The following is a 26,674-nucleotide window of genomic DNA, read 5'->3' as shown; positions in this document are numbered from 1 at the left end:
AGCAGAGCTTTAGTCAGCTCAAATTAAGGATGGTTCATAATTTCACCAATTTGAAAGCTAAAATTTAAGATAAAAAGTTGTAATTCACTTAAACATTTCAAGAGGTGATTGATTAAGTAATTATGATCATGCATCACTTAACTACAAGGATATGTTCTGAGAAATGCATCATTAGGCAATTTCATCGCTGTGCAAACATCATAGAGTGTACTTACACAAACCCAGATGGTATAGACAGCTACATACCTAGGCTATATGTTCCTAAGGCAATAAAATTGTACAGTATTTTACTATACTGAATATTACAGGCAATTGTAACACAATGGTAAGTATTAGTGTGTCTAAATCTATGTACATACAGAAAATGTACACTACAAACATGTTATTATAATCTTAGGACACCACAGTCATATATTTGGTTCATCATTGATGGAAATGTCATTATGTAGAGCATGACTATACATCCTTTTAGATCTTAAAGTAGTCGTTTTCATGCAGTTTTGCCAATAAAAATTAAAGAAACTACATTTTAAATCACCTCAGTTATACCCTCCAATTACTTTAAAGCTTGTGTACTTACGTAGTACAATTCAAGTTTTCTTAAATAACTAAGTTAAAATAAAGGAGTATTAGAAAACTAGAAAGTATTTAGGTATATTTTCATGACATATTTTAATAACCTTATTCATTTAAATATATTACAAAAGAACTTTCATACTAATGTCTCAGGAGTGTATAATTTTAAACATTTTTAATTAATGTATTATCTCACTTTGCTTTTCTAGTCTTTTGAGTAATATCCAGCTAATTGCTAGCTTTAAAGGTTGTCAGTCACTTAGTCTCAATCTCATAATAACCCAACACCAAGCAGAATTGGATTCATTATCAAGTAACTTAAAATAAGTACAAAAGAGTGAGGTCTTTGCTGTTCCATTTAGAACATGGAGTGCTGTGCGTTGAATGTCAAAACTTAATCCCCAATGCAACAGTATTGGCAGGTGTGGCTTTTCGGAGGTAACTGAGTCATAAGGGCACCACCTTCATAAACGGGATTAGGTTTATTAGGTTTAAAAGGGCTCGTGGAGGCAGTTTGCTCCTTTTTGCCCTCTGACCCTTCTGCCATGTGAGGGCATAGTGTTATTCACCTCAGGAAGATGCAGCATCAAGTTGCCATCTTGGCAGCAGAGAGCAGTCAGCATTAGACAACAAACCTGCCAGCATCTTGATTTTGGGCTTTCCAGCCTCCAGAGCTGTGAGAAATAAATTTCTGTTTTTATAAATACCCAGTCTCCAGTACTGTATTACACAGCACAAAGCAGAGAAAAATGTGGAGTACGAGTAACTGCAGCACCATTATATTGTCATATATCAGTAGGAAGCACTGATTGTCAGAGAGAGCCAATAGAGATCTCACTTTGTAAAATCAAATAAGGTGTACTTATCTAAAAGAAGTTAAAGTAGACAATGAAGGTTTACAGTTTAGCATCCCAATCCTCACTAGGGGGTACATGTTTATAGATTATAGTATCTGAACAAGCACCAAATCAGACCTTTGGAAGCTTCATTTCCCCATTCAAGCTAAGTCTGACATTTTTAAGTCTCTTAACAATCTGCATGTAAGCCAGACTGAATATATACCAGGGACTGCTTCATTTCAGCCAAGTGTGTGCTATCAATCTTGATGTTATAAAACATACTTGGTTGCAGTGCCATGGTTCAGCATCACACTCACATTCCCCACGATAACACATCCTGGTCCTGGCACTGTCCTGAACGTAGTTTCAGAATGAGAAGCAGGGTCAGATGTCTCTGGGAAACAGGCTGACAGGCTCTTAGACTAGCAATAAGGCTTATAAGCTCCCCTAAAATAGTAATAAATATTCCCATGACAATTTCTCCATACCTTCCCCAAGCTCTATCTTCTTGGTTAGCTAAGAGACCCTCCAGGATACACTGATGTTCTAAGGCCAATAAGATCACTGTCATTTCTTCTACTAATTTACAATTATACGTTTTTAAAATAAAGTCTGTTTACATTCTTACAGAAGCAATGTAAACAATGAAGAAAATCAAAGTACTTGTGAAAACATGAATGATAAGTACTCCATTTTGTTATTACAAAGGGCTAAATAGGCTAGTTTATTCTTGCCAAACTAAGATGCAAGCAATTCAAACAATTATTTTTCACAGAACAATAAATAATACACATTTAATATGCACAATTATTTCATTTCATTTCCATTGTCATTCAATTATAATAATCTCAGCTATTTTCTAAAATAGGTTCATTTATATTTTAAATAATTACATGTGTGAAACCTCTGCTCTGCATCGTACAACTTTTTACAGGTCTATCACAGACTATAGATATTGTTGTTATTACTCCTAAATTTTTAACTCTCAGGCAGAAGGTATCAACTATGTCCTATGAAAAAGTCATTTAGAGTTGGATGTACTCACTGAACTTTATGTGTAGTCACACTTAACATTGGCACATTATTCATAGAAATTCTCCCCACAGAACTTCATATTACAATTATTTGTCACAAAATTGTTATAGACACCTTCACTATTACATATAATGTTTCATTTGTTTTAATTTAATTTTACTTTTTTGAGAAAAAGTCTCCCTCTGTTGCCCAGGCTGGAGTGCAGTGGCACGATCTCGACTCACTGCAACCTCTGCCTCCTGAGTTCACGCCATTCTTCTGCCTCAGCCTCCTAAGTAGCTGGGATTACAGATGTGTGCCACCACGCCCAGCTAGCTTTTGTAGTTTTAGTAGAGATGGGGTTTCGCCATGTTGGCCAGGCTGGCCTCAAACTCCAGACCTCAGGTGATCCATCCACCTCGGTCTCCCAAAGTGTTGGGATTACAGGGGTGAGTCACTGCACCCAGCCTTAATTTGATTTTTGTAAGGAAGAAACTTTATGGTGTTGGAAAATCTCTATCCAGTAGGTCCTGGTGAACTGCCCTGCTACTAGTCAGAGATTTTGAGATATTGTATAAATGCATCAACACAGGGAAAATAATGACAGGTGGAGAACAGAAACAGTGATTACAGGAAAATCTCAAATAGTGGAAGGATGAAAGCATGGAAGAAAATAGCTCAAAGAAAATATCCTGGTATTTCACCTTTTCTTGACACAAAGTATTACATCTGCTTTTGGATTCAACTGATTAACACAAGCTTCTATAATACCTGCCATATTCCTGTGATGCAAGGAAAAAGTAACAAGATTAAATATTTAATGAGAGAGACTAAAAATAGCATTCTTCTCCGCTTAAAAGCAAAAATAATAGCATCTTTTCCTTTTCAGTCTTCTCAGATGCTTTTTTCCACTGATATAAATTCTACATAAAATATGGATGCATTTTGGGCAGAGGGAGAGATTGAATGAAGAGACTTGGTCTGATGTGTGAAAAATGTAAACAAGGTCTAAATGATTAATCTGTAGTACTTCAACTCATTTTGTTCATTTAATCTGATATCACAAAAGGATAATTTTCATGCACTAATGACAGATGTCACTATAGTGTAAATATTGGCACTCTTTACCTCAATCATAGAGTACTCTTCAAGTGTCAAGAACCTAACAAGACACACAAAAATAAGAAATCAGGTTTTTTAAATTTTTCTAGATTAAAATTCTTTCTTCTCTATGATAATATTTTTAATTTAAAAATTCACTTATACTAAAATTTATGTAAGTTTATATTGACATAAAATTAATCTCATTTAAAAAGGAATTATAGTGAAATTTCACCCATACCACAGGGTATAGGTTCATTTCTCCATGTTCTGCCCTGTTAAGTACAACTATAAATATTGACAATAATGCAAGAAACAATCAAAGGAGAAATCTGGAAAGTAGAGAGAACTGGTTAGGAGCAGCAGGACTAGAGGAGGAACATAGCCACAGGTCATTTTATGTCCCCCTCACCCTCAAAAGAAGGCTCTCCAGGCTTGATGTTTTCTGACTCCCAATCTAACAACAGAAGGCAGCCCAGGCAGACTTGTTCCTCTCCTGGACCGAGAGGCTGCTGAAAACACCCAGCAAGAAATTCTTCAGAGGCGGTGCTGACCGGAAGTTACCAGAGGCAATGCTATCTTTCCTCATGAGCCTGAGACCTTCCACATCCCAACCCAGAGATGCTGGACAGCCAGGTTGCAATGGCAAGAGGAAACTTGTCCCAATAAGCAGCCTTTCTCAGGAAGCTCCATGGTTCTCACTGTCCAGAAAACATTTTCTCCCATGTAGAGATACCAGGTGGCCAGTGGCACCAGCAAAGAGAATCAAGTTTCCACAAGTGACCCAACCTAGAAAACACTTTTTGTCACTGTGCAGGAGGCCTCCTTCCCCTAGCTAGAGGCATCAGGCAACCTGACCTGGGGCGCTCCTTCCACCCACTCAGGAAACGCCACAGGGACTAGTGGGATCCGCAGTGGCACCAGGTAAACTAAGCGGATCAAAATAATAACACAAAGGCTCTGAAAAGAAAAATGTTGACCTATAGCCCACAACAATAGGTCAAGCCCTGCATGGAAAATCTAAACAGGGTGACTGCCTGCTAAAATAAAAGAATCTAAATGGGACCCAGAGTCTGCTTTCATCCAATCCCTTCAATCTTGTTGCCATTTACTCACTTGGATGGCTTCTGTCTAAAATGCTGTAAGAGGGTCTCACAGAGAAGACCCATTTAAAGGAACCAAATCATTCTGTACTCTGTCTGCACAAATCAGAGATAAGTTTCATAGAGGCTTTAGGGTGCCGTCCTGAGAGCAACAGAGAAAGAAAAAAAAAGGAGAACAGAATCCTTGCATCATCCATTGCAAGAGAGATTTTTCTTCTTATATTGAGGTCATTTATTAAATTGACTATCTTACTATTGGCTAAGTGCAAAGAACACCCGATTTACCTAAGTGTAGTAAATTGCAGTATTTCATTTTTTTTTTAATTAGTGAATCTATTTTTATGGCCTTAATTTTTTATGATGGAAAATTTAGATTGTATCTCCAAATACTCCCTCACCAAATTTAGTATTTCTCTATTTCTGGGATATTTTGCACTTAAAAGCTATTCTATTGCAAATGTGTTTAGCCAACTGCATTCAAAGCATACAATAGACTATCACTATATAGGGAACGGGCCAGGCGTGGTGGCTCACACCTGTAATCCAAGCACTTTGGGAGGCCAAGGTGGGCGGATCACTTAAGTGTGATTTTAAGACCACCCTGGCCAACATGGTGAAACCCTGTATCTACCAAAAATACAAAAATCAACTGGGTGTGGTGGTGGGCACCTATAATCCCAGCTACTCGGAGCTACTCGGAGGCTGAGGCAGGAGAATTGCTTGAATCCAGGAGGCAGAGCTTGCAGTGAGCCGAGACGGTGCCACTGAACTCCAGCCTGGGTGACAGAGTGAGACCCTGTCTCAAAAAAAAAAAAAAAAAAAAAAAGAATATCACTGTATAGGGAATAGATAATTTCTAAAAAGCTATGATTTTGTATCATCCAAGAGCAAATTATTAATAAATTTATTTAAATGTTGGTCATTCACCTTACTGCTTTATTTTGTATTTCAAATAAAATAAAAGAGATTTTCTTTCTATAATGTGTCATGACATTTAATATTTGGTGATTTCATTCATTCATAATAGTACAATATAGAATAAGCCATTAACATATTTAAGAGAGTCATGACACCATCTTTTACTAAGAAGGAATCTACTTTACCTTGAATTCTAATGCCTCTGTTTTCTCCTCAAAACACTCAATCCCTTTTTCTTTTATCTTAACAAATTATTAAGTTAAAGGATGTAAGTATATAACATTTCTGCTACAATAGAAAAATTCATCTTGAATTTCATACCAAGATTTCTGTAAATACTTAACCTTGGGCAAATAAGTGTAGCAGAACTGCAATGAACATATCATCACCTAATCAGTGATCTACATGACAAAAAGATGCTTCACTTTATGTAATTGAGTTTGCTATGGAACATATCACAAAGGAAGGGTTAGCAAGATAATGAGCCTTTAAAATCCTTCAAAAGCTTGCATCGCTGAATGAAAGCCAAGATACTACTTGCTTTATCGATTGCCTTTATTTGGAATTTATACTCCACAAGCAAATTGGCTCTATCATATATGTTACGGCTTTGACTTATAATTTATATGACTACACTAACTATCACTCCAACAATGTGTGTTTGTGAGATGGGGGAGGGAGGCAGCATGAATTACCATAATGAGTCTGTCCATGTGAGGACCATTTATTCTGGCAGGATGCTATCTGTGTTCATAAGGTCACATGTCAAGTTCACAGGAAGGTCTACCTATTGAAGGTAAATTATGGGAAAGACATGTGCCCATTTCACCCATAGACTGATAGGTAAAGTTGCAGTCCTGGCCCTGTGTTTGCAAGGGCCTCAGCTATTGTCACAAACAGACAAGCAACATGATCTTGAGCTACTTTGGGTTAACACAGAATTCCTGGGTAACCTTATGAAATAAAAATGCACATGCCGTTTATGTTTTATAAGGGTGCCCTGAATAGGTGGCGATAATGTCTTCTTCATCCTGCACCCTGCCTGTCACTGGAGGCAAGTTAGTAGACAGTTCCCTGTTCTGCAATAAGAGCATAAGGGCACTGGCTCCACCCATAGGATCTAATGGGAAGACAAGGAGTGCTCTTCTTTTGCCAGCATACAACCACAGCCCAGTGAATAAACCATGGTGTACGAATGCATGCTTCCTAAAATTCCTAACATTGTGAATCAACTTTGGGAGCCCAGTGAAGGAAGACATGAAAACAGACTTCCACGCAAATCTATCCCATAGCCATTTTATCTTTTTTGCCCCCCAATTATTCCTCTTAAATATACCTCTTCCAAAAACCTTTTTCTTTCACTATGTTTACAATAACAAATAAAATTAATCTTCAGATATCTAGGTTCATTTCCCTCTTATGGCTTGCAAGTGGTGGAGCTGGGCTATGGGTAGGTAAACTATCATGGGTAAGCTACTTTACTCATTCATGCTTCAATTTTCTATTTTGTAAAATGAGAATGGAAGAGCATTTACTTCATAGGTTTGCTCATGATAATTAAATTGGTAAATTATGAGAATTCCATAGGACTTATTTCATAATGATCAATAGCCACTATAAATATGATTATTATTTAAATAGGTTTTCAAATCTGACCAATACTGTAAAGACTTAGAAGCAATTAAGTAGAGAGTCTATAAGGGAAAGAGGCATATAATTCTAGATAATTATCATGTAAAATTCTATTGAAAGATGCTATTTCCCATGAGCCCAATGCTTTAAAAATAATTATACTAAATAATTATTGATTTGTTAAGGTGACAGGAACTCTACCTTTTTCTTTCTACCATTATCTTAGTCAATTCAGGCTGCTATAACAAAGTACCATAGATGGGATGATTTATAGACAACAGAAATGCATTTCTCACAGTTCAAGAGGTTGGAAGTCCCATATCAGGGTGTCATTCTGATTGGGTTCAGGTAAGAACCCTCAGGTTGTGGATCGCTGATTTCTTGTGGTATCCTCACATGGCCGAAAGAGGGCCAGCTAATCTATGGCCTCTTCTTTAAAGGACACTAATCCCATTTATGAGGGCTCCACCCACATGACCTCCTAAAGGCCCCACTTCTAAATACCATCACAATGGGATTAGGGTTTCAACATATGAATTTGGAGTAAACACAAATATTCAGTTCATCCCAGCCATAAAACCAAAACAATTAGGCATATTTTATGCTGCCTGAAATGAGCCTTAAATATGAATTATTAAAATTTGATTCATGGCACATAGAGAGGAAAATATAATCACTAGAAAATGGATGGCTTCATTAAAAAATAAGTTTGAAAAACATAGATCAAGTATTGGTATGAGAAAACAAGTTTAAAATAATTGAAAGTGGTACAGTGTTGAGTGTAGGCAATGGCTTTTAAAAGGTTTAGATCTTGTTCCCAACTGCATATTCGAGACTCTCAGATTATATTTTCTCTTGATAGTCTCCGACGTATGTGCACAGCAAAAGGGGAATGAAAGATGCCTAATAACAGCATAAAAGTATCAAACACTTTCTCCCCATTCCACTATTTTACTTAATCCTGAGGGAAACATTATGAGGTAGAAATGATTATCCTGATTCTAAAGTTGAAGAAACCTGGATAATTTGCTCAAGATCATATAGCTGAAATTTAAAATCAGGTTTTTCTTTATCGAAAGCCTATGCGTTTTCTTTTCACTACCATGTGATGCCATTTATATGCCATTACCTGGGAAGATTCTTGAATGAATTATGTTTTAAAAACATTTATTGGCATTTAGAATAAGGAATCTGATCATTATAAGTCAGTTTGTTGTCTCCAAGGAAAAGTAATTCAAAACAATTTTTACTTGCTTGTTTTCCAAGGATGCTGGAAATGTTGAGCAGGGGAGTCCTTTAGAAATCTGAGTATCCAAAAGGCATCATCTTTCATTGCATTCTTGTTGTTAAAAAAATGTATATAAGCTGGGTTATAGCACAAATATGTACATTTGAAATTGCTTGGAAACAGCAAAGTGTTTTTCGTAGGGACGAAAGTAAATATCGAGAGAAGGATTTAAGTGTATCGAAGGGGCTTATCTTTAGTAGCACTTAGCCTATGCAATACTTTAATCAATGATTTTGATAACCATATTCATGGTGGTCTCACATGTAAGATGATATGACACTGAGTGATATGGAAAATATATTATATGAAATAATTAATATTGAAAAAAGAAACTCAACACATTGGAACAGTGTGACATATTTAATTAAATAAAGCTTGACAGGGATAAATGGAAAGCCCTGCTAGTTGCTCCAAGAAACTAACTTAAAAATTATAACTCGGAAACCATGACTCAAAAAAATGCATTCAAATATAATGATTGAAAATAAGCTCAAAATTTGTAAAGGAAATATATGACTAAGAAAAATCTGATGGGATTGTAGGTTGCACTAATAAAATATAGTAGATAGAATAAGTGGTGACAGTTCCTCACTGTATTGATCAAACTACATCTGGATTATTTACGTATTTCTATATTTATTTATTTGCCTTAGCACTATTATTTCAAGGGTCATAAATCATCACAGTCTCAGGAGCAAGATGAGAGCAATTTAAGGAGTAAAAGAATATGCCATATCAGAAACATTTGAAAGAACCAGGGAAGCTTATACTAGATGAGAAAATGTAAAGAATATGCCATATCAGAAACATTTGAAAGAACCAGGGAAGCTTATACTAGATGAGAAAATGTAAAGAAAATACTGTTTTTTCCCACTGGGTCCAGGGCATATAACTTGATGAGTGGTTAGAAGATATAGGGAGATGGATATTGTTTCCATACAAGGCTAAACTATCTACTGGTCAGAACTATTAGAGTAATAGAATAGGCTTTTTATGATCATAGAAAATCTCACTTAAATGAAAGTATTAGAAATAGAAATGGGAGAATGAATAAATACTGTGTAATTTATTTACGAAATGGAATACTACTCAATAATTGTAAATAAATAAACTATTCAGACATACAGAAACATGATGAATCTCAAAAACATTATGCTGAGTGAAATAGGCAACATAAAATAAGACACACCTTGTGATTCCATTGATATTAACTCTTGGAGTAGGCAAGAATATTCTGTGGTGAGAGAAATCAGAACAATAGTTGCTTCTTATGGAGTGGATAAGGGAAAGCAGTATGATATATGTACTTGACTAGAATGGGTAAAAATGGATGTTCTGGACTGAGAAAAATGTTCTATATCTTCGTAAGAGTGTGCATGCCACATGAGTATGTGCATTTATCAGAACTACATACACTTAAGATCTGTGCATTTCATAAAAGGTACATTAAATCTCAACTTTTGAAACAATGAAATAAACCCTCCTTTAATCTCATTTTTCATTGCAACTACCAGCTATTTCCCTAAAGCCCTTTAGATGAAAACTCTTCGAAAGAGTTATTTCTGTCTCCAATTCTTGCTGTCTTATTATCTTGTGAACACTCTCCAATGTTGCTTTCACCTAGATCACTCCACTGAAATTTTTCAGTCACCAGTGACCTCTGGTTAACAATCCGATGGTCAATTCTCTTTTCTTGCCTCACTTAATTCATCAACTTCAGTGGACACAGTGGATCACTTTCTCCTCCTTGAAGCTTTTTTTTTTTTTCACTTTTCTTCCAGGACATTTTTTTCATTTGCTTACCTTCTATTTCACTGGCTACTCCTTCCTATATCCTTTTCTGGATGTTTCTCATCTTCCTGATGTCTACGTATTGTCATGCTCTAGGGCTAAAGCCTCACACTTTTCTAAAACAACACATATGTTCTAGGTGGAAACGTTGAATCCCATGGCTTTAAAGGCAAACTTTATAAGCTAATAACTCCATAGTTTATACTTTTAGCTCTCACCTTTTCCATGAATGTTTGACTCAATTATTTAACTACTTAAGCAACATATCTCCTTGGACGTCCATAAAATTGACTTCTCAACTTAAAATGTACCAAACAGAATTCTTGCTTTCCAATACTCAACTATATCTGCTCCTTTTCAAATCCTCTCATCTCACTAACATCCTAACCATTCACCAGATTGCTTCACTGTCTATCATTAGGGTGACTAAAGAATGGTTCTGTTATATCCTTGAAGGTCCTCTTCTTTTGACCAAATAGATAGATTTAAGAAGAGCACATGTGAAACTATAAAGCAAGAAGAAGAGATTACTCGGCTAATCAAATTTGCTTCATCAAACCAGTCATCAATGGGAAACACAGGTCCCAGGAATAATTGTCTTCTGTGTCACAAAATAGTCAAATACACACATGCAAATACATACATATAGTCACGCACACATATATACATATAAATGTCATATTCTAGTAGTGAAGTTAGTCATTCTTAATTTTTTAACTGGATTTAACTTCATAAATCCAACAAATTTTTCAGTGTACTAACAGAAGACTGAATTGGGGAAACTGGGAGACTACTTCATTTTGATGTTTGGAATTCTGCTGCTTCATTCACTGAATATTATTATATACATGCATTCATTCATAAATACGTATTTACTACAAAGCAGTATGTTAAATGGTAATTAGCAATGATCATACAGAAATTGAAAAAAATTTTTATTTAAGTAAAATAAATGGGAAATGCATCATTTAATTGATACTGTTTAGAGTCAGGCATTTTTTTACTATCTCTTTCTCCTTTTTATAGTTGAAGATAGAATTATTGAAATAATAAAATCAGAAGCATTTATTTCACTAAGCAAAAAGATACTAAGATGTAAGAATAATAAACAAAAAATGTGGAGCTTTAGCATTCATGAAACCCCAAGAAGGAGGAAGGAACTGGAGTGGAAGTAAGAAAGAATTTGTAAGAAGGGTGATAACTAGGATGCTAAAATCATACAGAGGAATGTTTTGAGTCAGAATAAAAATGAATGCATTGAATTTGTACAGACAACCAAGAAATGAGAACAGAGCAAGATAGTATTCCTCACATTAAAATTTGTTCACAATGTTATTGCTGTACAATACTATTAAAGTCCTAGAATTCATTATGCAAAAAAGAGAGGGAAGGGCAGGGCAAGGCAGGACAGGGAAGGGAAGGGAAGGGAAGGGAAAGGAAGGGAAGGGAAGGGAAGGGAAGGGAAGGGAAGGGAAGGGAAGGGAGAGATTAGAGAGATGTTTAAGAAATACAATTAATAATAATTAAGAACTAAGTATATGTGGGAGTTAAAAAAAGGACAAAACAATAATGACTCCCAGCCGCTAGGCTTAAATAATTCAGTGTTTAAAGATGTAATTTATTAAGACAGGAATACTGAAACGACAATGTTATGGATCTCTGGGGATGGGAATATTTTGGACCTGTTGATCTGAGTCACAACTGGAGGTTCAAATAGAGAAACCAAGTAGATAGTTGGATATTTGCGATATGTGACTTTGGAACTCAGAAGAAAGGAGTAAAAGAGAGATGCAAATTAGGGAATATCTTAGGGTAGCTTCCCTGGAAAATAAGCATGAAGCAAAAGCATGTTCCCTCACTTTACTGGGAAATAAAATCCCATAGAGATAGGGGTAAAGGGGAAAGGGAAGTGGAACAGGGGAGGAAAAAGAGTACATGTTAGGGAACCCCTACCAAGCTGGGCAATTGACGATTTGCAGTTGTCTCCAGAGAGACCATATGAACTGCTGCCCTCAGCAAGGACCAGTCAGGGAAACATTTTATCTACTGGTTCTCTCTGTCCCCTAGCTTCCGTTGGCTAAATTTAGCTTATCAAGACAAGGTATTACTCCTCTGCACTTCTGGTCATAACATCTGTTTTCTCAAGAAAGATGGTAGAAGCCCGAGTCCCTGTGGGTCCATCCAACCAACGAGCAGGCCTGGAGATCTGGAGATCTGCCTTTGCCAGTTGGCATTCTGTGCAGGGCTGCTCAGTCTTTACAATTGCAGCAGCAGTGACCTACTTACAGAAATCCAAGTATGGCACAAGCTGTTCTGGGGTGGTAAAAAACTAGGTCTGCTAAGGAAAGTTCGGTGAATTGATGAAAAGTAAAGAACTTCCTGGCAAAATAGTTTGGTATGAAGAAAAGAGGATCTGAACAGGGGAGGAAGAGAAAACAAAGGATGCATTGGGAAGTAAAATGATGAAGAATGAAATTGGGGTTATAATATATTAGTGCCTTCAAGCTCAAATAATATTTTAGAAATAAGCAGACTTTATTTGGGAGAAGTAGGCTGGGCCCAAAACCAGAAACGAATGCACCAATAGTGCTGGTATCTATAATATATCACATAAACTAAAAGTGTTTGCTTATTTATGAAATTAAATTCAGGTAACCGAAGTACTGATTGTTTTCAGACGTTAGGAGGAAAGTCAACTGGTCTTGGGGTTTCCATTAAGGAATACTTCATAGTGAAATAAAGTTGTCCAGAAACCAAACCCTCCCAATATTTTAATCCCCCAAAAATTCAAAGAGGACACAAAATCAAGCAGTATATGGAATCATCTAGATTACTCCAAGAGAAGAATTAGGTAGAAAAGTCAACAATGTACAAGAAAGGCTGGGTTTGTGCAATTCCTAAATCTAGCAGCATGTACTACTGCCTGCCTCTAGGTTGTTTGTAGTACAGTGGTTTTAAAATTATTTAGCAGCACTTGATCAGGAAAACAGATAAGAGTGGTACTGCTTTGGTTGGGGTAGGGTGAGGTGACCACGGAGCTTCCTTATTTTTTAATGCAAGTTTCCAAATTCTGTTTATCCAAAACCAAGCGCAAGTTAGATGGGTATGCTCCAACCCGATGTGGCCAATTTGAGAGCAGAAACGGGGGGAAAGGCTTGTTCAAAATAAGATCTATTCAAATTCCAAATTAGCTTTAATTCACCAGGAAACTGCCAATCTGATTTGCCGATTGAGGAAATATGGTTGCTTGTGATACATACAGATAATGTAACAAAAAATGCATGAACCTTGTTGTCTTCAAATGAATAGTGTTCACATTGAAAGTAAATGGTTGGTTCACTCCAACTATATAAAATCCGGAATCCGCTTTTACCAAAAATTTGAAAGACAAAGCCTCACAAAACATCATAGCTGTACTATGCAACAGCACAGAATACCAACTGTTTTTTTCCTACTGAGCTAATTCAATTCAAACAACTGTTAGCTCTTCAGAAATACATTTCCCTCCAAAGGACACCTTCCCAGTGACAGGATGTGACTTTGCAGACCAGAAGTGTGTTTTTCTTCAGTTCCTAACAAATCAAAGCTCTCCTCTTTAAAAAGCTAGACTTTAGCTTAGTATCTGATGGGTGTATCTGCTCTTCTCAACAGAATATGCTGACACTTCTGTCAAAGGTGAGTTTTAAGTATGTCCAAAATAAATCCTTTAACTAATCAATGGGAACTCACTTTAAACCTCTATTTAATCCTCTATTTAGTAGAGGAGGCAGGTTTCAGAAGTTGAACTCCTTGTGATAGAAATTGTTCAATTTAAAGTCTCTACATGACAGTGGAACTCCTTGTCATGGAAGGCCTGTTACCATCAGCCTGACAACCGAGTAGCAGGTGAATAAAACAATACACGTGGAAATGACCAGAAGACTTGTGTTACATCAAGGAAGAAGAAAAAGTGGTTTATGTATCACAGGCTCTGAGATAAACTTATATACATCTTGTTTTCTGTAATAAAAACGCCTCTTATAGAGGACATTTGGTAAGTCAAAACATGACATATGTAAGGAGAAGATCACAATTAATAGGATATGTATACTATTTGTGTATCCATTTGTACTTGGTGGCAATATCCACTCTGTGCTCTCTAGAGTGCTGCAGGCATTGAATTCTCTTAGATTTTTGTATGTGTGAAAAAAAAAAGTGAATCACTACGAGATAAATTCTATTGTCTATCTAGATCATAGAAACATGGAAAAATGGATGTTTGGTGGAGAAGGAACTTTATATACCAGTAATCCAACCCCTGCCTTTTTTTTACCTTTTTATTTTTTGAGATGGAGTCTCACTCTGTTGCCCAGGCTGGAGTGCAGTGGTGCAAACTCGGCTCACTGCAAGCTCCACCTCCTGGGTTCACACCATTCTCCTGCCTCAACTTCCCAAGTAGCTGGGACTACAGGCGCCCGCCACCATGCCCGGCTAATTTTTGGTATTTTTTTAGTAGAGACGGGGTTTCACCGTGTTAGCCAGGATGGTCTCGGTCTCCTGACCTCATGATCCACCCACGTCAACCTCCCAACCAACCCCTGCCTTCTTTATTTTCCAGATGAGAAAACTTAAGACTGAAAGAAGTTAAATTACTTGCCCAGCATCATGTCCCTAATCAGCAGCAAAACCTAAATTTAATGTTGGTTTCATTTCACTTTGTGTTATAAAGGTTTCAGGGAGGTTTTTCAGCTAAAGCTTATTAAAAATAAATAAATAAATAAATAAATAAATAAGAAATAAGGCATGAGAAAAAATGAACAGATTATTATTTGTTTATTTTTAGAGACAGGGTCTTGCTATGTTGCCCAGGCTGGAGTGCAGTGGGGGCAATCACAGCTCACTGCAGCCTTGATTTCCTAGGCTCAAGTCATCCTCTCACCTCAGCCTCCCAAGTCACTGGGATCACAACCATGCACCATCACACCCAGTAACAGGTAATTCTTGATGACATACTTTGAGCTAAGTACATACAAGAAGTATGATTCTGACAATCTTCCACATAGCTCGGTAACTTTAACATCTCTCTTCCACTCATGGTAGGAACTTCCACTCAGAGTAATTACAGAAAATGGCCTTGCTCTGTGGATCTGTCAAATGGCACCTCCAAAAATCTCTCTAGGGCCCCCACAGGCACTACATTACCTGGCCTTTCATGCTCTCAGTGGTCTGTCTGATCTCCTCCTCTAGCCCTAAGCTTCGCTCATATTGCATTGTTCTTACCTCAGAGCTTTGAATGCTGATTGTTCTCTCTGCTAAAGGACTACTTTCCGGCCTTTAAAAGAGATGATCCTTTTTTATGGCTGCGTAGTATTCCATGGTGTATATGTGCCACATTTTCTTAATCCAGTCTGTCACTGATGGACATTTGGGTTGATTCCAAGTCTTTGCTATTGTGAATAGTGCCACAATAAACATACGTGTGCATGTGTCTTTATAGCAGCATGATTTATAATCCTTTGGGTATATACCCAGTAATAGGATGGCTGGGTCATATGGTACATCTAGTTCTAGATCCTTGAGGAATCGCCATACTGTTTTCCATAATGGTTGAACTAGTTTACAATCCCACCAACAGTGTAAAAGTGTTCCTATTTCTCCACATCCTCTCCAGCACCTGTTGTTTCCTGACTTTTTAATGATCGCCATTCTAACTGGTGTGAGATGGTATCTCATTGTGGTTTTGATTTGCATTTCTCTGATGGCCAGTGATGATGAGCATTTTTTCATGTGTCTGTTGGCTGTATGAATGTCTTCTTTTGAGAAATGTCTGTTCATATCCTTTGCCCACTTTTTGATGGGGTTGTTTGTTTTGAGTTTGTGTCCTTTGTAGGGACATGGATGCAGCTGGAAACCATCATTCTTAGCAAACTATCGCAAGAACAGAAAACCAAACACCGCATGTTCTCACTCATAGGTGGGAACTGAACAATGAGATCACCTGGACTCGGGAAGGGGAACATCACACACCGGGGCCTATCATGGGGAGGGGGGAGGGGGGAGGGATTGCATTGGGAGTTATACCTGATGTAAATGACGAGTTGATGGGTGCTGACGAGTTGATGGGTGCAGCACAGCAACATGGCACAAGTATACCTATGTAACAAACCTGCACGTTATGCACATGTACCCTAGAACTTAAAGTATAATAATAATAAAAATAATAATAATAATAATAATAAAAATAATAAAGAGGTGATCCCCCTTATTATTCATGGTTTCAATCAAATGTCAGTCTCCTCAGAGAAGCCTTCCTTAATCACTCTTTTTGAAGTAGCCCCTCTCTGTCCCCTTACTCGGCTTTATTTTATTTTTAATATTATTACTCTCTGAAATGATACCATCTGTTTAATTTTTAGTGTCTGCCTCCTCCACTAGAATGTAGTTCCATGAGGCCGTTTTCTGTTATTTTTCCCCTGCCAGCGTTATTCTGAGCATATAAAAAGCAATAAACATGTGTTGAATCAATACTTGAATGAATGAATGAAAGAATGAATGGGTTCTGCCTTCCACCTACTCAAATTCCAGAACGTACTTGTTCACTTTTGATCATTGCAATTGCATACATTGCTTAAGGATAAAGATTTTTTCTCTGTCTGAATTTTTTGGATATGTATAAAGGCAGCATGGCAGAGCAGTTTATAGCATTCACTCTGTTGGTGTACTTGGGTTAAATTTCACATCTATCAGCTGGTAGCTGTGATGTAACTTTATCTTTCTTGCTCAGTTTTCTAACAGTTATATCCATCTCAGGAGATTTTTCTGAGAATCAAATGAGAAACTATATTTAACTCACTTAAGATTGGCACAACAGGAACTCTGGATAACATTAATATTATTAATATTATTGTTACTGAATATTTCACAGTTTTTCTGTCTCCTGACCTCAGTAATGGCTGCTACTTTGATTCCCCTGCTTATCTCATGCTCCACAATCAATACAGCCGTCTTGTCCGCCCAGGATCATACAGTGCTGGCCCCCTGCCAGTACCCCAGCCATCTATCTGGGAGAGGAGATTGAAAATCGCCTCATTGAACCTTGATGAATCCTATGAAACGGGTATCACCACTGTATCCATATTCTCCTTAGAAAAGTTAAACCAAGTGGTATTAGAGAAGTTAAACCAATCTCCCAAGGTCACACAGCTTTTAAGTATCTGAGCTGTGATTCAAATATGGTCTTGCAATTTAATTACACTTTTCCTTTGAAGTGAATCTTCTTGACGATATTATCCTGTTCCTTAAGTATCACCAGTACTGAATACACTACCTTAATGCTTACTGCTGCACTGGTCACATAAGCCTGCAAAGATTTTTTTCTGAGTACAGTGATCCACGTTAAACAGTGTTACTATTCAAAGGAAAAAGAAAGCAGGATTTTACAAGAACTTGCCTATTTAAAATAGAAATGAATTTTTTATAAGGGCCAAACTTTAGAAAGGCAGGTCTTTGACCAATCTAATACAAATTTATAGAATTAATTGGATATGTCAAAACACGGCTGCCATTAAATGCCTATTACTCCAACCTTTCAAGAAACTGACCTGTTTTTCTAACCTTTTTTGGAAAAAAGAAGGGTTAATAAATAAATAGAAATAAATAAATATATAGAATAAGACTACAAATGTGCAATTTGAGCTTTTCGTTTATACAATCTTTACAGTAGACCTACATTTTTTCAAATGTTTTCTTTTATGCAAATACGTTTAAAGTTCTTACAAGTTTTAATAATATCATTATGTAAAAATGAAGTGCAATAGTTACATTCTGCAACTGAGCACCTCTATTCTAACCATCTTTTTGTATTGTGACATTTCCTAAGATTTTCTGAAGAAAGAGCTTTTGTGCTAATCAGAAAAAAAAGTTCAACCTTATGTTTCCTATGAAAATTTAGGGAGATGGAACTCATTTTGCATTGTAAGAATTTCTCAAATTCTTTAAAGTATTCCCAGAATAATTGCCTGCAGGTAAATTACTGCAAGCCTGGCCTGTTTTCCAATGCTTCTCATTATCAAACGGCAGATGTATTTCCATAGAAATTATGTGCTTCTCTAGGAGAATAAAAATTGTATGTAAAAATAAATTATAGTTATTATTATTAAAATACTCAAAACACTGAAATTACCAATACCAGAAATGATGAATTCGAGATGTTGCAAGATTTCATAAAATGTGAACCCTTCATTTTCTAACCCTTTGTGTCAGTAAAACATGTGAAGTAGGTTCTGTCATTTTTGGAGGAACGATGCGGAGAATGATATGAGTAGATCAAGTCAATTATCCCTGCTTTTTCCTGTTTTCTTCACTGCTCCATTGAAGTCCTGTAAAACATTATACAAACATCCTATTATTTTCTTTTCTACAGCTCTTCTCATTGTCAAAGTAAAGTACCAATCATTATTGGTTTTTGTATCAGTCATCTATTGCCACAATAATGCTGTGTAACAAAACACTCCAGATTTCATGGCCTTTAAACAATAGCAATTTATTTTACTCATCGGTCTCAAGTCAGCAATTGAGGCTGTGGTCAGCTGGGAGCTTCTTCTAATCTGCCCTGGGTTTGCCCCTGCAGCTGAGGAAAACTATGGGCTAGAGCTGGGATAGATATGGGCTAGAACTGGGATAGACTGTGACAACTGAATTCCGTTCTCTATGTGACTCTACTCTGCACGTCTTCTTTTCCAGCAGGCTAGCCTGAGGATATTCTCAATGTGGAACGCCATGTGTGTTCTCATGGCAATTTCAGAAATGAAAGAAAGAGAAAAGCTAAAGTAGGCAAGAAAGTGCACAGAACCTAAAAATTCAGTGGTATAAAATAACAGCTATACGTTATTATTTATGAGTTTATGACTGCTGGGTAGTTGTGCCAATCTTTGCTGTGCTCGTTCATGAGTGTTGAGTCAGTTGTAGAATGGGTAGTATGGCTTTAGGTGAAAGACCCGAGCTCTGTTCCACGTGATTCATCTTTGGGCAAGCTGACCCAGGCATGATTTCATGGTGGTCACAGAGGAAAAAAGAAAGGTAAAAACATGTAAGGACCTTTTTCCAGCCTTTGCTTGCATCACATTTTCTAATATCTCATTAGTCAAAGCAAGTCACACAGTTGAGTCTAGAGTCAAGAGGTGTGACAGAATATCCCACCCATAATGAGCTGGGTAAAGAATTGTGGTTATCAGTATAAAGTATTTACTGTAGTTTACAAATATTTGTAAGATGTTTTGCCATCATGTAAACAAAGAAGTGCTCATGCTCATGATTTTTGCCTCATCAAATTTAAAAGAATTAACATAGTACAAAGTATATTCTCTGACCTACTGGAATTAAACTAGAAACCAATAAAGATATGTGGAAAATCCCCAAATATTTGGAAACTAAATAACATAATTTGAAAAAATCCATGGATCAATATATGAAGTCATAAGGGAAATTGAAAAATATATTGAATTTAATAAAAATGAAAACACAACATATCAAAACTTGTTCAATTCAGCTAAAGCAATACTTAGGGGAAATTTTATAGCATTTAATATTTATACTAGCAAAGAAGAAAGATCTAGTCAATGTTCTAACCTCCTACCTTGAGAAACTACAAAGACAAGAGCAAATTAAATACAAAGTAAATAGAATAAGACAATAAAAATGAGAATAGTGAAATTATTACACTAATTATTATTACAGAGAAAATAAAAGAAAACAAAAGTGAGTTAATTGAAAATATTAATATTATAAGCCTCTAGCCAGACTAATTGGGAAAAAGAGAAGAACAAATGGTCAATATCAGAAATTCTTCATAGATGCAAAATCTTCAATAACATATTATCAAATTAAACCCAGAGATACATAAAGAGTATAATATTTCATGATTAAGTGAGATTTATCCTGAAATGCAAGATTGGTTCAAAATTTAAAAATCAACCCATGTGTTTCATCATATAGACTTTTTAATAAACTTAAAAAGATCATGTAATCATTGCAAAAGATGAAGAAACCAATTTCATAAACTTTAATATCCATTTAGTATAAAAAGAAAAAGACCAAGCAAATTAGAAATTAGATGCTACTTGCTCAATGTAATTAAATTGCAACAGCTACAGCTAACCTTATATTTAAAAGAGAAAGAATGATAAGGCCAGGATGTCTTATTTAACCTCTTCTATTTAATATCATACTAAAGGCTCTAGCCTGCGCAAGCAGGCAATAAAAAGAAATGAAATGCCTATAGATAGGAAAAGGAGAAATAAAAGGGTCTCTATTGGCAGACGACATATTGTCTACAAAGAAAATATTAAATACTCAAAAAAGGTATTAGAAATAAAAAGTGAGCTTAGTCAGATTGCCACTTTTCATGCTATTATAGGAAAATCAACTGAATTTTAGCCAGCAAAAAATCTTTTTAAATTTAAATTTAAAAGCAATAGTTATGATATCACCAAAACATGAATTACTTTAAATATATAATTCTAAAAAACATGTACTACACTTTGATGACAGATCAAACACAACTGCGTAAACGGGGAGATGTGCCATGAGTAGAAGACTCAATGTTGTTGAGATGTCAATTTTTACAAATTGTAATGACAACCTAACTTCAATACTTGAATAAAAAACAATGAATTTGAATAGCCCGAACAATTTTTGAAGACAATAACGAAAAAAGCTAGAGGGTTCACTGCACCTGATTTCAAGATTGACTATAAAGCAACAGCATTCAAGAGAGCATGATATTGATAAAATGATAGACACATAGATCAGTTAAAGAGCACAGAGAGTTCAGAAATAGACCGACATAGGCAGGGTGCAGTGGCTCACGCCTGTAACCCCAGCACTTTGGGAGGCCAAGGTGGGAGGATCACTTGAGGTCAGGAGTTTGGGACCAGCCTGGCCAACTTGGTGAAACCCTCTCGCTACTAAAAATACAAAAAATTAGTTGGGCATGGTGGCGGGCACCTGTAACGCCAACTACTCAGGAGGCTGAGGCAGGAGAATCACTGAACCTGGGAAGCAGAGGTTTCAATGAGCCGAGATCATGCCACTGCACTCCAGCCTGGACGACAGAGTGAGGCTTCATTTCAAAAAAAAAAAGAAAGCGAAGAAATGGATAATAGATCTACATAGATACACAACTGATTTTTGACAAAGGTGTCAAGATAATTCAGTGAAGAAGGACCAAAAAATGGTGCTGGAAAAATGTAATCTTCGTGTATTTAGAAAAATGATTTTTACATATACTTTAAGTCACACAAAAAATACTTCTAAATGGACTATATCCCTAAATGTAGAGCCTAAAATTTAAACATTTTTAGAGAAAATTATAGGAGAAAATATTTGTGGCTTTATTTAATAAAACGCCTTCTTATATAGAAAATCTAGGCATGATTTCAAAAAGAAAAATTTTTTAATTGTTTTTAATCAAAATTTTAAACTTTTGTTCATTCAAAAATGTTGTTTGGAAAACAAAAAGATAAGCCACAGATTAAGGGAAAATATTTGCAAGAAACCTATCTGAGAGAGAACTGGAATGCAGAATAAATTTTAAAATCTCTTACAACTCAATAATAGTAAGACAAGAAATCCTCCTCAAAATGTTTAGCCAAATATTTGATGAAACAAATCACCAAAAAGATACACAGATTACTATTATTATTATTAAACACCCAAAAAGATGCTTGACATCACTAGTCATTAGATGAGTAAAGATGAATATCACAACTAGATACTACTACATACCTACTATAATGGCTACATTTTTTTAAATGACATTATCAAATACTGGTGAAGGAGAGGAACTAAATTTCTCTCACACTGCTGATGAAAACGCAAAATGGTGCAATAACTTTTTAAGACAGTTTGAAAGATTTTCATGAAGTTGAACATTCACTTACCATGCAACCCAGCAATCTCACTCCTACCCAAGATAAATGAAAACATGTTCACATAAAATCTTGTGTATGAATATTTTAAAAATGACTTTATTTGGAATTGTCAAAAACTGGAAACAATCTATATGTTCATCAACAAGTAAATGGATAAACAATTTGTATACATTCTTACAAAGTAATACTATTTAGTAAGAAAAAGGAATGAGCCATGCAACAACACGCATGAATCTTTAATATATTAAGTGAAAACAACCAGACTCAAAATGCTACATATTAAATGGTTCTATTTTATGTGACCTTCTCAAAAAGGCAAAGCTACAGGAAGAGAACACACAGACTGGTGTTTTCAGTGGGCATGTGGGAAGCCAGTCATCTTCCCAAGAGGGTGTGTGGGAATTCTTTGGAGTTATGGAGACGGTCTATACTTGATTGTAGTGACAGGTGCATGACAGGTACATGACTCTGCTTTTGTCTAAATGAACAGAATTGTGACTACAAATAGGGTATATGTTGTTGTATATAAATTATACCTCAATAAACCCAACTTCCAAAAAAGATATATTGCACAATGAAATTGCTTATATCATTCAAGAAGAAATGCTGTTACTGTGCCAATATTATCCGGTAACCCAAATTGTATATGTCAAGATATATTGCAACTATTTATTTCAATTTGACTGATTTTAGAGTCTTCAAAGGGAGAATGTTATCTATTATTTCCCTAAAGCAATTAAAGGTAAAGCTGCTTTTTTTCGTTATAATTCATCAACATGTAAATTAATTTTTTTCTCTTCATTGACTAAATGAATCCTGCAACCCCTTTTTTCATGTATATACAATAGAAGTAAAAGCAATAGAGTTAATCTACTTTGTAATAAAGTGCATTAAACTGACCAGTAAGCAATAAAATATTGTTTAGTTAATACCCATTTAACCTCAAAATCACTTAAAGAAGGAATTAATAGAGAGTATCAAAGCTGTTACACATGCTCATTAGAGGAATGTTTAGCCATTTTTCCACTTCATTCTTAAGGATGTGAGATCTGTCAATACATCCAATTAGAAATACTCATGGTCGATGCTGGCCTTACATTAATTGCTAAAGATATTTACTCATTTCATTCTTTGTATTTCTTAGTTTTGTAATATACAGTGAGAATCAAGTACATAAAACTTAAAAAATAAAACTATGAAATTATAAGAAACATCACCTGTAAGAATCTGGTTTGAAATTTTGGCAGCAAACTGCTTTAAACTATTAAACATTTTGAAAAAGAAACTTAAATATAATAGATAAAAATAATACACTATTGCAGATAATATTCCTAATTTTAATTGTGAAAATTAATATTTGAGTAGAAGTACAAGTTTCTACACTTTTGAATGCAGATAAATTAGAGAACAGAATTTATTTGCCAGCAAAATACAAGACAGTAACAGATCACAGGATTTTCTCAAAACTTGGTCAGCCTGCTCAAATTGGTCGTAAGATGGAAAAAATCAGTAAGTAATAAAATAAGTCAGCGTGACTTATCTGCACAGCAAAATTGCACAAGTTGATAACGAAAAAGGCTTGTTCTGCTCTTTTTTGGCTTTGATAATCCATGCAGAACCAGGACAATCATATTTGCAGGTTTTGAATCTCATTTACCACTGCCTTCCAGATATAGCTGCACAAATGGGATTCACGTAACCACAAGACCATCTGTAAATGCATGCTTACATTCCAGTTATCCCCCGTGAGACATACTCCATGAACCTCACAGTCCTTGGCAGCTGATTAATCTCCTCATAATCTTTTGGTTAGATCTAACAATCTGTCTCTTCACTTTCAGAATTTCTCTCAAGAATGTGGAGAGTATTTCTAGCTGCCTATGTAAAAGCAAATATTTTCACTGTCATACTTATCTTTGTCACATATGTAATCTTACTAAGAAAATTTAACAAAGACTACATTTCATTTATTTGGTTCTTTCAATAGCAGTGTCTCCTCCATTTAACCAACTTTAACTTCTTAAAATAAAATCACTTTATGATGAGGAAGATTGCCAAACAAAAGTAACGCTTTTTAATAAAATGTTCAATGATAAGTCTGGTGAATCTTACTCCTTAGAAATCCTGCCACAATGCAAATGTTTTAACAAATACAAATGTGGAGTCCTCGACTCAGTGGAACAGTGGAGCAGATGTTTCTAGCACTGGTTATTGTACTACTTCCTAATTCATACCAATCTTTAAATATTTAAAGATTCATACCAATCTTTAAATATTTTACCATAGAACAATGACTGAAAAATACATTGGAAAGTTCTTTTTGTTTTCTAAATTAAGTTATAACATATCTTAATTTAATTGGAAGTTTCCCATAAACATGCTAAAATTTTAATATAGTACACAGATCCAAAGAACCCTCAAATATCTGTGAGAACTGTGGTGTTTAAAAAAAAAACATAAATGCAAGAAAATGGAAAATGTATAGTCCCAACTTTTTCCACAAATATAAGATATAGGTAATATTAAAACATAGTTGAGGATGCCTTAATAAAAACATAAAACTTGCTATAATTGGTGACCAATTTATTTTTATGCTCATTGTATTAGTTGCATACCAAGATGCACTGAAGTAACTCAAAAAGTCAGCATCAATATATCAAAATAAACATTAGGGTATTTGCATATTTATGCTCTGAGTCATAAAGACATCTATAAAAACAGAGTCTTTGCAGAATCTGGAAAAGCAATAAACAGTTGGGGAGCAATGATGTGTTTTAATATATGTATTATTAGTGGATTCAGCTTTAAGACATTTTCACTTAAAACATCTGTTTCTCAGTTGCACTCTGTGTGCAATGGTATGATTATTAGTGGTCTTGTTACTTCCCAAAATATAAAGTTTGTTATTAACTTTGATAAGTATATAATTTCACTTTGCTCTTTCCACATATGTTACTGATATAAGATGTATTGCTTGTTTCTGTTTCAATTTGGCACCACTTACTATTGTTTTTGGTGAACAATTGAATTCACATTTTGAATGTTTTTCCATGTGGATTATGAAGTACACAATTGGAACTAAAGAAAGCCTCCAGCAGATTTCTGTAATATTGTAGAGTCCGTGAAGCAGATAAATACTATGCATTGGCTCTGAAACAATATTTTTACCTCAAAAAAAGTAATGAATAAATCATAATTTTAAAAGAATATTAATTTAATATGAAATACGTAGATGAGCTATAACACAGTTGGAGTACATCCATATGATTCTAGAGGCTGTGATAAGAAAAACATGGTTCATACCAATACTCATACAATTTTCATCCTAAAATAACAAGTACTAGAGGAAGCATATGGTTACTTGAAAAATGGGTTATATTTGTTATCAACTTATTTGAGTATTTTTACATGAGAATTAAATATGTAACTAGTTATTAAATATGTCCTTATATATGAGAAATTAACAAGTCTTTCCTTCTCTCTCAACTCGTTCCCATTTGCCTCCCCATTTTTGTCATGTAATGACTGAGATGGTAGACTAGACAATTATTTGGTTGATTTGGCTGGTTTTGGCCTTATTTAACTTTTCTTTCTTTTTGAAAATGTGGCTTGATAACCAAGTAAGCAAGCAATTTAAAAAGGTTTACTCAGTGTCTCTGTCAAGTACTGGGGTGATAGGGGAAGTTAACGTTCTCAGTGGAGACCAACATGAACAGTCCACATTAAATTCTGGAGACTTCATTGATTTGGGGGTATTAAGAAAGTTGTCTTGATAAAGTATCATGTAACCTAAGACCTGAGGATCCTCATTAATTAATTGGACTATAAAAGATGGAAGAAGATCAACAGCATATGTAGGAGACAGAGAAGAATATATTGAACTTTGCAGTGAGAGAAACACAGCACATGACAGGAGTTGAAAGAAAGCATTTGAGGCTGTTGTGTAGGGAATGGGAGACAGTCATGTATGGAGCGGAAGAAGGTGCTAGTAAAAGGCAAACATCCCATGCAGTGCCTCTCGAGTCAGAGAGATACTTGGAATGGAACTAACAGTTTTGTCATTATCAGTGAGATGATGACACTGAAGAGAGAGCAATATGATCCATGGTTGATTTAAAATACACCTGGCTACATTGTAAAGAGTGGATTAGATTGAGGCAGGCATGAATTGGGAGCAACAGATTAGGAATATAGTTCAGAGTTCTATTCAGGAGACAGTAACAATTTAGCCTAGGATGGTATCAAGGGGATATGTAGAGTTGGGTAGATTCAAATACGTGACAGATAGTCTGTAAGACTTATTGATTGAGTTTTGGAATAACTTAACAGAAAGAAAGCAATGATAGTTTCCAGGATTGTTTGACTCTCAAAAACTCAGTTGACAGATACTCTATTATTTTTCTCTTGCTGCATAATAAATTATCACAAAATTTTGGCTTGAACCAGCACCCACTTACTTATTTACAGTTCTTTTTTTTTTTTTTTTTTTTTTTTTTTTTTTTT

Source organism: Theropithecus gelada, chromosome 4 (genome assembly GCF_003255815.1).
Source record: "Theropithecus gelada isolate Dixy chromosome 4, Tgel_1.0, whole genome shotgun sequence".
In the NCBI taxonomy this organism is placed as follows: domain Eukaryota; kingdom Metazoa; phylum Chordata; class Mammalia; order Primates; family Cercopithecidae; genus Theropithecus; species Theropithecus gelada.
Note: the sequence above shows the minus strand (reverse complement) of the source record.